The sequence below is a fragment of the Elaeis guineensis genome, chromosome 4 (assembly GCF_000442705.2).
Source record: "Elaeis guineensis isolate ETL-2024a chromosome 4, EG11, whole genome shotgun sequence".
NCBI lineage: Eukaryota > Viridiplantae > Streptophyta > Magnoliopsida > Arecales > Arecaceae > Elaeis > Elaeis guineensis.
The window spans coordinates 100,917,739-100,928,700 of NC_025996.2; the positions used below are offsets into that span (position 1 = coordinate 100,917,739).

At 37.7% G+C, this 10,962-nt stretch overlaps 1 non-coding gene across 1 annotated transcript; it reads left to right on the top strand.

The window, feature by feature from the left end:
• Nucleotides 1–4,062: 4,062 nt before the first annotated feature.
• LOC140857609 (small nucleolar RNA R71) lies at nt 4,063–4,168 on the top strand. The gene has a single exon (XR_012141102.1). It is a non-coding gene; the product is annotated as a small nucleolar RNA R71 (small nucleolar RNA).
• Nucleotides 4,169–10,962: the final 6,794 nt, after the last annotated feature.

Consider the following 10,962-nt stretch of genomic DNA (forward strand, 5'->3'; position numbering starts at 1 on the left):
TTGATCACGACTTTGTGATCATTGGTTCGGGTTGCCATAGCCTCTACCCATTTTGATACGTAGTCCACTGCTACCAAAATATACTCGAATCCAAATGAGGAGGAAAAGGGTCCCATGAAATCAATTCTCCAAACATCAAAAATTTCTACAGCAAGAATAGGGGACAGGGGCATCATATCTTTTCTTGAAATATTTCCTGTTTGCTGGCATCGCAAGCAATTACGGCCAAATTCATGTGCATCTTTGAATAGTGTCGGCCAATAAAATCCACTCTGCAACACCTTTGCTGTAGTTTTTCTTCCATTAAAATGTCCCCCACATGCTAACGAGTGGCAGAAAGTAAGAATACCTTGGACTTCACACTCGGAGACACAACGTTGGATTACTTGATCTGGGCAATATTTGAACAATTCTGGTTCTTCCCAGAAATAGTACTTTACTTGGGAGAAAAATTTATTTTTCTCTTGTTGGGTCCAGTGAGATGGGATTTGTCCCACTGCCAAGTAATTGACTATATGAGCGAACCAGGAAAGATCAGTGGAAGAGATTGAAAAGAGTTGTTCATCCGGAAACCTATCTTTAATCCTTTCTTTATTGTATTCTACCAGGATCCTAGAAATATGATCTGCTACCAAGTTTTCGGAACCCTTTTTGTCTAAAATTTCTAAATCAAATTCTTGTAATAGAAGGATCCATCTAATCAGCCTAGGTTTTATATCTTTTTTGGATAGCAGATGTTTCAGTGCTGCATGATCGGAGTATACTAGACCTTGGAGCCCAAAAGGTATGATCTAAATTTATCTAGGGCAAACACAACAGCGAGTAACTCCTTTTCAGTCGTGGTGTAATTCAATTGAGAATCTGAAAGAGTTTTACTTGCATAATAAATTACATGCGGTTCTTGATTAAATCTTTGCCCAAGGACTGCCCCTATAGCATAATCAGAAGCATCACACATGATTTCAAATGGTAGGGTCCAATCCGGAGATTTTATGATTGGTGCAGTGGTTAAAGCAGTTTTGAGTTTATTATAAGCAGTTAGGCACTCTTCATTAAAATCAAAAGAATTTTCCTTGGCAAGCAAGTTGCACAAGGGTCCTGATATCTTGCTGAAATCCTTAATGAAGCGCCTATAGAAACCTGCATGGCCTAGAAAGGATCGCACCTGTTTAACCGAGGTTGGGGGAGGCAATTTCAAGATTACTTCAACCTTTGTTTTATCTACTTCAATCCTCCGCCTGGATACAATATGTCCAAGCACGATTCCTTCACGAACCATAAAATGGCTCTTCTCCCAACTTAAAACCAAATTTGTCTCTATACATCGTTGAAGAACCTTGGCTAGGTTCTGAAGACAATCATCAAAGGTAGAGCCAAATACTGAAAAATCATCCATGAAGACTTCTAAAAATTTATTTATCATATCAGAAAAGATGGCCAAAATGCACCGTTGAAAAGTGGCTGGTGCATTGTAGAGACCGAATGGCATACATCTAAATGCAAATGTTCCATAAGGGCATGTGAAGGTAGTCTTTTCTTGATCAGCAGGAAATACTGGGATCTGATTATATCCCAAATATCCATCTAGAAAACAAAAGAAACTTTGTCCTGCTAGCCGTTCTAAAATTTGGTCAATAAAAGGCAAAAGGAAAATGATCTTTCCTAGTAACGGCATTCAGCTTTCGGTAGTCCACACATACTCGCCAACCAGTTGTTGCACGAGTAAGAATTAACTCACCCTCATCATTCTCTACTACGGTAATACCTGACTTCTTAGGTACTACCTGGGTTGGACTAACCCATTGGCTATCCGAAATTGGGTAGATAATTCCAGCATCTAGCCATTTCACTACTTCCTTTTTCACGACTTCCCGCATATTCGGATTTAATCTTCGTTGCATGTCCCTATGTGGTTTTGCCTCAACCTCGCAGTGAATATGATGCATGCAAACAGAAGGATTTATACCCTTCAAATTGGCAATTGACCACCCTATAGCCTCTTTATGCTTTTTGAGTACCCCGACAAGTTTGTCTTCCTGGTCGTTGGTTAGGTCAGATGCAATGATTACTGGAAGGGTGTCATTGGATCCAAGAAATGAATATTTCAGCGTGGCAGGAAGAGGCTTTAGCTCTAGAGTAGGTGGTGCTTCTAAGGATGGTACCAGAGGGCTTGATTGAATTAGTAATTGCTCGTACTTTACAGTCCAAGGGGGATTGGTGCTAAAATTGGGAGGTTCTAGCAAAGCATGTATTTCTTCAGTGTATCCATCAATATCAAAATTATCCATTCCAAAATGTGTTAGACATGCCTATAAAGGATCTGAGTTGAGCAAGGCAGGAGCTTTATCTTCTATAACTTCTTCTAACAAGTTGATCTCATTATGGTCGTACACAGGTGGTCCCAAAGATGCATTGAAAATATTCAACCTTAGCTTCTTATTTTCGAAAGATACATCCATAACTCCGGTTCTACAATTTATACAAGCATTAGTGGTTGCTAAGAAGGGTCTACCTAGGATGATTGGTATTTGGTTGGGGTTGCTGCCAGATTCCATATCCAGCACAAGAAAGTCAACAGGAAAGTAAAATTCATCTATTTTCGCCAATACATCTTCCAGCATTCCACGGGGTACCTTAATGGATCGGTCTGCTAGTTGTAAGGTCACTGTCATGGGTTTTAACTCTCCAAATCTAAATAGGTCATATACAGAGCTCAGGAGAAGGTTGACACTTGCACCCAAGTCTAATAATGCCTTCTTAATCGTGAGGTCCCTATGACACAAGAAATAATTGGGGTACCTGGATCTTTTAGTTTGGGTGGGGCAATTTGCTGGAAAATTGAGCTAGCCTGCTCAGTTAGGTAGACTTTTCTTGGTATTTGTGCCTTTGATTTTCGTTTCTGTGTACACAGGTCCTTTAGAAATTTAGGATAGGTTGGAACTTGCTTAATGGCATTGAGAAGAGGTAAGTTTATCTGAACCTGTTTAAACAATTCCAACATTTCATTCATTTTTATACCCTTCTTATCAAGAGGCAGAGAGGATTCTAAAGCACTGGGAAATGGAGCTTTAGGTGCAGGTGCTGGGTTAATAGGTTCTTTCTTCTCTTCAAGTTTCTTCTTTTCTGTTGTAGCTGAAATTGGTTGCTCTTGTTGTTGGATTACTTCAGGTTGATTTAAGATTTTTCCACTTCTAAGGATCATAATCGATTTGGTATGTTCGGAAAAAGTTTCAGGACCAATGGAGCTTTCAGCCATGTACTGTCCTTTTGGGTTATTAATAGGCTGACTGGGTAATTTGCCTTCTTCTCTCCTACTGAAAGCTGTTGCTAGCTGACCTATCTGGGTCTCTAGCTTTGCTATTGATTGCGTATGGGAGTGAAGGAGTTGGGTATTCATTTCTAGTCCTTTAAGTGCTTGCAGTACCTTTTCTTCGAAAGCTGAGCTATGAGTACTCGGAGTGGGTTGAGGAGGGTTCTGGTATTGTAGCTGGAATGGATGCCTATAAGTTGCATCCAGATAACCTGATCTTTGTTGCACTGGAGGAACCACTGGTTGTGATTTCCATGAGAAATTCGGATGGTTTCTCCATCCCGGATTGTACGTACTAGAATAGGGGTTGTTCTCTGATCTATGAGTAGTTTGGGCTTGATGGACTTGTTCTTGTACATATTCAGGAAACTGTGGTGCAACCGGACAATCATTCACACAATGAGTGGGGCTCGAACACAATGCACATATATCTTGTATCTAACGGGATGGAGAAGGTGACTGTCCTATACTTAATAATCGATCTAACTTTTGGGACAATTCATCTACCTTATGATGGATATCTATAGCATTTCCTACTTCATATATTCCACCTCTTTTTGGGTTTAACATGGGTTTATCTCTAATAGAGGCAGACATATGATGTAATAAATTTTCACTTAAAATTTCAAACAGTTGCCGTGCCTCATTCTCATTTTTCAGCATGAATATCCCACCGCATGATGCATCGACCATTTGTCGATGTCTTTCAGATAGCCCATCATAAAAATATTGGATTAATTGCCACTTGGGTACAGCATGGTGGGGATATTTTCTAATAAGGTCCTTTAATCTCTCTCATGTTTCATGAAACATTTCTCCATCTAATTGGGAAAAACTAGTTATGGCTTTCCTTATTTGATTAGTTTTTCCTATGGAAAATATTTCTTGAGAAACTCTCCTTGCAGCTGGTCCCAGGTTGATATAGTCATGGAATTCAAAGTATGTAGCCAGTATTTGGCTTTGTCCTTAAGTGAGAAAGAGAATAATTTTAACCTAAGAGCATCATCAGAGAAGTTGTGAATTTTGATAGTTGAGCATATCTCAAGAAATTCTTCAAGATGTTTATAAGGGTCCTCATTACTAAGTCCATAAAATGAAGGTAACATTTGGATTATACTGGACTTAATTTCATATTGGGTGGCCTCCACAGGGGGCACTTGAATACAAGGAGAGTAAGTATATGTGGAATGAGTAAAGTACTCCTTCAATTGCTTGGGTGGATCATTCTCCTGATTTCGGTCTATATTTTTATGTCTGTTGGCTCTAAAGGTTCTTTCTATTTCTGAATCAAAAGGTTGGATTTCTGGTCGTAACGATCTATGGCCAAGCATATACCTTACAATTATACTTTAGAGCAAACACAATTTTTTTTTTTTTTTTATAATATATATATTTTTTATAATAAAGTGAGAAAAGAATGAAGAAAATCTAAAGAGAAGAACCTAAGAATCTTAAATCTATGAAAAGGAAGAAATTAGTTAATGTTTAGATGTTAATTGCAATCAACTTAAACAAGCATAGACTCTCTATCCTAAGGTTAACTTAGATCTAGACAGCTCCTAACTTTCAAGACCGCCTTTGAGTACTCCAAGCTCAAGATTGACTAACTGACTCGGCCAGGTAAGCGTAAGATGTGGGAGGTTTCCTACTCGTTGCTTTCCTTAGACACCAACTGAGTTGGCCAGGTCAGTCAACGGAACCAATTAAAAACCACTTTCTTTAACCACTTGCCTTAGACACCAAGCAATTAATCAATCCGCACTCGGTTCAACTCTAGAGCTTTTTTGTCCTATTGAGCTTGAAATTTCTAGGGCTGACGTCTAGTTGATTTTAAAATTAAGGCTTGGTTTAATGCAAAATGAAGGATATAATTTTTGGGCCAAGGAAGGGTGATCAAATCCCCACCTTATCTGATTAATGGGTTATTGCCCTTAAGATTAATTATGGAGATGCAATGCAAAGAAACAAGATGTCTAATCAAGTTAGAAATTTTTATATTTGAGGTTACGCTATTTTAGTTAAGTGTTATGAAATGTCAGTGGCTTTTTTTTTAAAAAAAGATTTATAGTTTTATCTTTTTATATATTTTTTATTTTTTAGTTTTGCAAGAAAATAAGTTTAAGTGATTAAGTCCAAAAAGCAATAAATCACTAGGCTATAAAAAGTAGCAAATTATTCTAAGCAGAAAAATTCTAAAGATTAAAAAGTAGTAAATTAGTTATGCAAGGTAATTATGTAATTATGCAAATAAGATTATCTAGTTAGAAAGCATTGAAAAAAAAAATTTAAAGCGAGAAATAAAAACTGAAAAGTATTTTTTTAATTTTTTTTTTTAATTTTTTAATTCAACAATGCCAAGATCCCTGGCAACGGCGCCAAAATTTGATGCGTAGTCGTTGATAGCACCAAAAATAACTCTACTCACTACGTAGGTAGGATGAGTCGAGATCGTATCCTCAGGGACCTTGGGCTAAGTTGAGATTGTAAAATAAAAGAAAGAAGTTGTTTTTGATTTAAAAATAAATTATCTTAAAATAAAGAGCTCGAGAGTTTTGAATTAATTTTATACTAGCAGAGTTGTATCTCTTTTTTTTTTAATTAAATTGATACGATTAATCTTAAGAAAAATACCTATCTTTCCTCGGCACACCCCGTACCCGTAGATCATGGTGTGTCTCTGGAAAGTACTAGGTAAACAACTCTTCTTTCCTCGGCACGCCCTGTATCCGTAGATCACGGCACGTCTCCGGAAAGTAAAAATTATTTCTAATATTAATCTAACAGGAAAGCATAAATAAAAGCATATGAAAGAGAGCAAATAAAGAACTCATGATAATTTAAATAAAAAAATATAATCTTCATTGCATATAAAGAAATACAAAAAAGTTTAGAACAATAAACCCTCTCTGTGTCGTTACAAAGTTTCTTCTCCACTCCCGAGACTGCTAGCCTAGCTGCTCATGAAGTAGTCCCTTTTTTTCCTCTATGCAAGGCTCTAGAAGAATTTCTGGGATATCTCAAATAGAAGTACAAGAGCCTTTTTATAAGTGTTAGGAGGAAGGAGTTTTACATGATTTTTCAATATGGGACTAAAAAAAAATACTAAAGACCACGCATCTGAATGCCGCACCTGCATCCGCGTCTGCCTTCATGTCGTCTGCGTTCTGCCCTACGTCCGCGCGTTCATGCGTCGCCTGCGCTGCCGCGATCCGTGCTTGCCTGCGTCCGTCCTGCGTCCGCCCCGCGTCCGCCCTGCGTCCACGTGCGGACCCACGCGCTCACGCGCTCACGCGCGCTGTGCTGCTCGCCCAGGAAAGGAACAGCATGAATCAACTTCACACTACCTTTTTTATTCCACTTCCAAAAAGAAACTTTTGTTTCTTCATAATGACATCTATATCCTTTTTAGATTCCTTACATAGTATCTTCATTTTCTATAATACCGGATGTATCTTTCTTCTATTTTAATTTTATTTTAAGTCTAATTTTCTTCAAACTTGAGTCTTTTTGATCTATGAATCGGACTCTTTGTATCGACGATCACCTTTCCTGTAAAACATAGAAAGAAACATCAAATTCTTAATAAATAAGATAAATTAAATATAATTTTTTTGCTTTAAAATACTTAAATTAAGTGTTTATCAGCCACTATATTTTTTGTTCCTTTCTTTTCTCTGATTTCTAGATCAAATTCTGGAAGAAGTAAATCCATCGGATCAAACATGCTTTTGCATCTTTTTTTGTCAAGACATGTCTAATGGCTGAGTGATCAGTGTATACAATGACATGTGAATCAACCAAATAAGATCCTTTCTAGGGCAAAGACAATAGCCAAAAACTCATTTTTAGTAGTTGAATAGTTAAGCTACGCATCATTAAGGATTCTACTAGCATAATAAATAACTCATGGCAGTTTATCAATTCTTTGTCCTAAAATAGCTCCGATGGCATGATCAGATGCATCACACATGAGTTCAAAGGGTTGAGTCCAATTAGGTGGATGAATGATGGGTGCAGATGTCAGTGCTTTTTTAAGATGCTCAAAAGACTCAAGGCACTCAGAAGTGAAATTAAATTTGATGTCTTTAGCAAGAAGATTGGTCAGTGGTCGAGCTATTTTACTAAAATTTTTGATGAACCTCCTATAGAAGCCAGCATGTCCTAAGAATGGGCAAATTTCTTTGACTGATTTGGGTGGTGACAGATTTGCAATCAAATCTACTTTGACTTTATCTACTTCAATTTCCTTCTTTGAGATAACATGGCCAAGTACTATGCCTTCTTTGACCATAAATTGATATTTTTCCCAATTAAGCACTAAGTGTTTCTCCTTACACCTTTCTAAGACCAATCTTAAGTGATGTAGGCACTCAGAGAAGGTAGAGCCAAAGATGAAAAAATTATCCATGAATATTTTTAGAAATCTCTCAATCATATCAGAAAAGATGCTGACCATGCACATTTGAAAAGTAGATGGAGCATTACATAAACCAAAGGGCATATATCTATAGGCAAAAGTTCCAAATGGACAGGTAAATGTGGTCTTCTCTTGGTTCTCTAGTGCTATAGGAATCTGATTATAGTCGGAATATCCATCAAGAAAATAATAGAACTCATGTCCAGCTAGCCTTTCCAACATTTGATCAATGAATGGTAGGAGAAAATAGTCCTTTCTTGTGGCCGCATTTAATTTTCTGTAATCGATACAAACTCTCCATCCAGTTTGGACTCTAATCGGCACTAACTCATTTACTTTATTTTGGACCACTGTTATCCCAGACTTTTTAGGCACTACTTGAATTGGGCTAATCCATGAACTATCTAAAATATGGTAGATAATTTCATTGTCTAGTAACTTGAGAATCTCTTTCTTCACTACCTCCTTCATAACTAGGTTAAGTCTTCTTTGGGGGTCTCTGATTGGCTTGGCTTCCTCCTCTAAATAAATTTGATGTTGGACAATTGAAGGGTTGATCCCTTTGATGTCAGCCATGGTCCAGCCTATGGCTTCCTTATTCTCTTTGAGGATAGCTAAAAATTTTTTCTCTTCGATTTGATTTAGGTTTGATGCGATAATTATGGGTAAAATTTTTGATGGACCTAGATATGCGTATTTGAGATGCTGAAGGAGTGTTTTGAGTTCTAGTTTAGGTGCTTCCTCAATCGATGGCTTGTGTATAGGTTCATCCACTTGTGCTTCCTCACAAGTGGTTCGACAGGTGATTGCCATTGTGGATGAACTCTCGGATCACTAGATGGAGATATTTCATAAGCTATTTCAAATTCTTGATCTGATCAGATATTACAGTCAAAATCTTCTTCCCCTAGGTCAATGGTCTCATAGATCTCATCTTGAATCAGATTTACATCAATGAATTGGTCTCTTTTTTTTTCAAGATTGAAAATATTAAGATCAATGGTCATATTTTCAAATGAGAGTTCCATGAGTCCATTGCGACAATTGATTAGGGCATTGGTGGTCGCTAAGAATGGTCTTCCTAAAATTACTAGAATGTGACCTTTTGGATTAATCACTGGTTCAGTCTCGAGGATCATAAAATCCACAGGATAAATGAAATTACTTGCCTTGATTAACACATCTTCCACAACTCCTTTAGGGACCCTCACTGATTGATCTGTCAATTACAATGTAATTTCTGTAGGCTTTAATTCTCCTATCTCCAATTTTTCATAGACCAAATAAGGTAGGATATTCACACTAGCCCCTAAGTCTAATAAGGCCCTGTCAGTAATGGTTTCCCCAATAACATAAGAGATTATAGGAGATCTTGGATCTTTGTACTTGATAGGCATGTGGCTTGATAGATATGAGCTTACACTAGCCGCTAAGAAGATTTTCTTGAGAACGTTGGTGGTCTTCTTCTTTATGCATAGGTCTTTGAGAAATTTGGCATATGTGGGAACTTGTTGGATCATATCTAATAGAGGGATATTCACTTTTACTTATTTAAACATCTCTAAGATTTGATCCATATGGGCTGAGTACTTGTTAGACCTAAGTCTATTTGAAAAAGAAGCTACAGAATTGGTGGGTGATGTCTCAAATTGCTTAATCCCTGATATAGATTCTTCAAGTGGCTTGGGTGGTTTGTTAATCTTTGTTGACTCCTTGACTTATCTGGATCCTCAAACTCGGTCTAATCGATCACTTGCTCATGAGATGGTTTAGATAATAGTTCATCTTGATCTTCAGGTGTACCGACATGGTTGTCTACTTATTTTTCAGACCTTAAAGTATAAATTATATTTAATTGGTTGATCTAGGCTCCTTGTTGTGGTCCTTGATTGTTCTGGGTCCTAGGATTAGCCTCGGATTGACTTGGTAGTTTACCTTTTTCTCTTTCACTTACAGCCATGGCTAATTGATCTAATTGCATCTCTAAATGGGTAATAGCCTGGGTGTTGAAAGTTAAAAGCTGGCCTGTGGTCTACATGAAGTTATTCAGTGTAGTGTTGGTGCTAGTAAATGATTTTGCTAGGATTTTCAGACTCTTTTCTAGCGAGTTAAGCCTTTGATCATTGCTGAAACCTGATGGGATATTTGATGATTGAGTGGGTCTGGGGTTAGATTGAGTGAAAGCAGGTCTAATTGAGTTTGACCCTTGTGACTCAAAAAAATTGGGGTGGTTCCTCCATCCTGATTGTATGTTGGTGCGTAGGGGTCATTTATGGGTCTTTGACAGGCTACGTTCACCTGTGCTACTTCGTTCTCGACTGGACCCATCAAGAAAGGACATCCTTCAATCATGTGGTCTATGGCATTACACCCATTGCAAGTTGTTATTGCAACTTGATTCACTTGGGTGTGTTCCTTGAGTTCTAGAGCCTCTATCCTATGGATCAAAGATACAATTTAGCCTCTTCAGCTAGAGAAGGTTGAACTTGATATACACCCCCCTTGAAGGTGTGTGTCTGTCGGGTTCTCTAGTGATCTCCCATTGTAGGCTCTTTTCTACTAGGTCCTCTAAAAATTGCCAGGCTTCTATGGGTTCTTTATTCATGAATTGACCCTGACACATTGATTCTAACATGGTTCTTGAGTTTGGGTCTAATCCTTCATAAATGATTTGGCACAGCCTCCAAGTTTCTATTCCATGGTGTGGGCAATAACTCAAAATGTTCTTAAAATGATCAAAGCACTTTCAAAAAGACTCACTTGGTAATTGATAAAATTGATTAATTTCATTCCTAAATTTGGCAGTCTTATGGTGTGGAAAAATTTTTTCAAGAACACTCTAACAAAACCCTCCCATGATGCGATGGATTGATTAAGAAGACTGTATAACCACTTTTTGGTACTATCCTTGAGAGTAAAATTGATCAACCTAAGTTTTACAACATCCTCAATGAGCTGTTGAAGCCACATCGTGGTGCATACTTCCTCAAATTCCCTCATAAAAATGTATGCATCCTTGATTCCGGTGAATTTAGGAAGCATGTTTATGATCTGGGTTTTAATTTCAAAATTGGCATCAGTTTGTGGCAGTCAGATACATGAGGGTTGGGCTGTCCCAACTGGATAGCAAAGGTCTTTCAAGATCCTAGGTTCATATTCAGGTTCACCCATGGTGGGCTTAAGGTCTACTGGACTTGATGTAAAGTTTGGATATATTCTCACTAATCGACCAGAT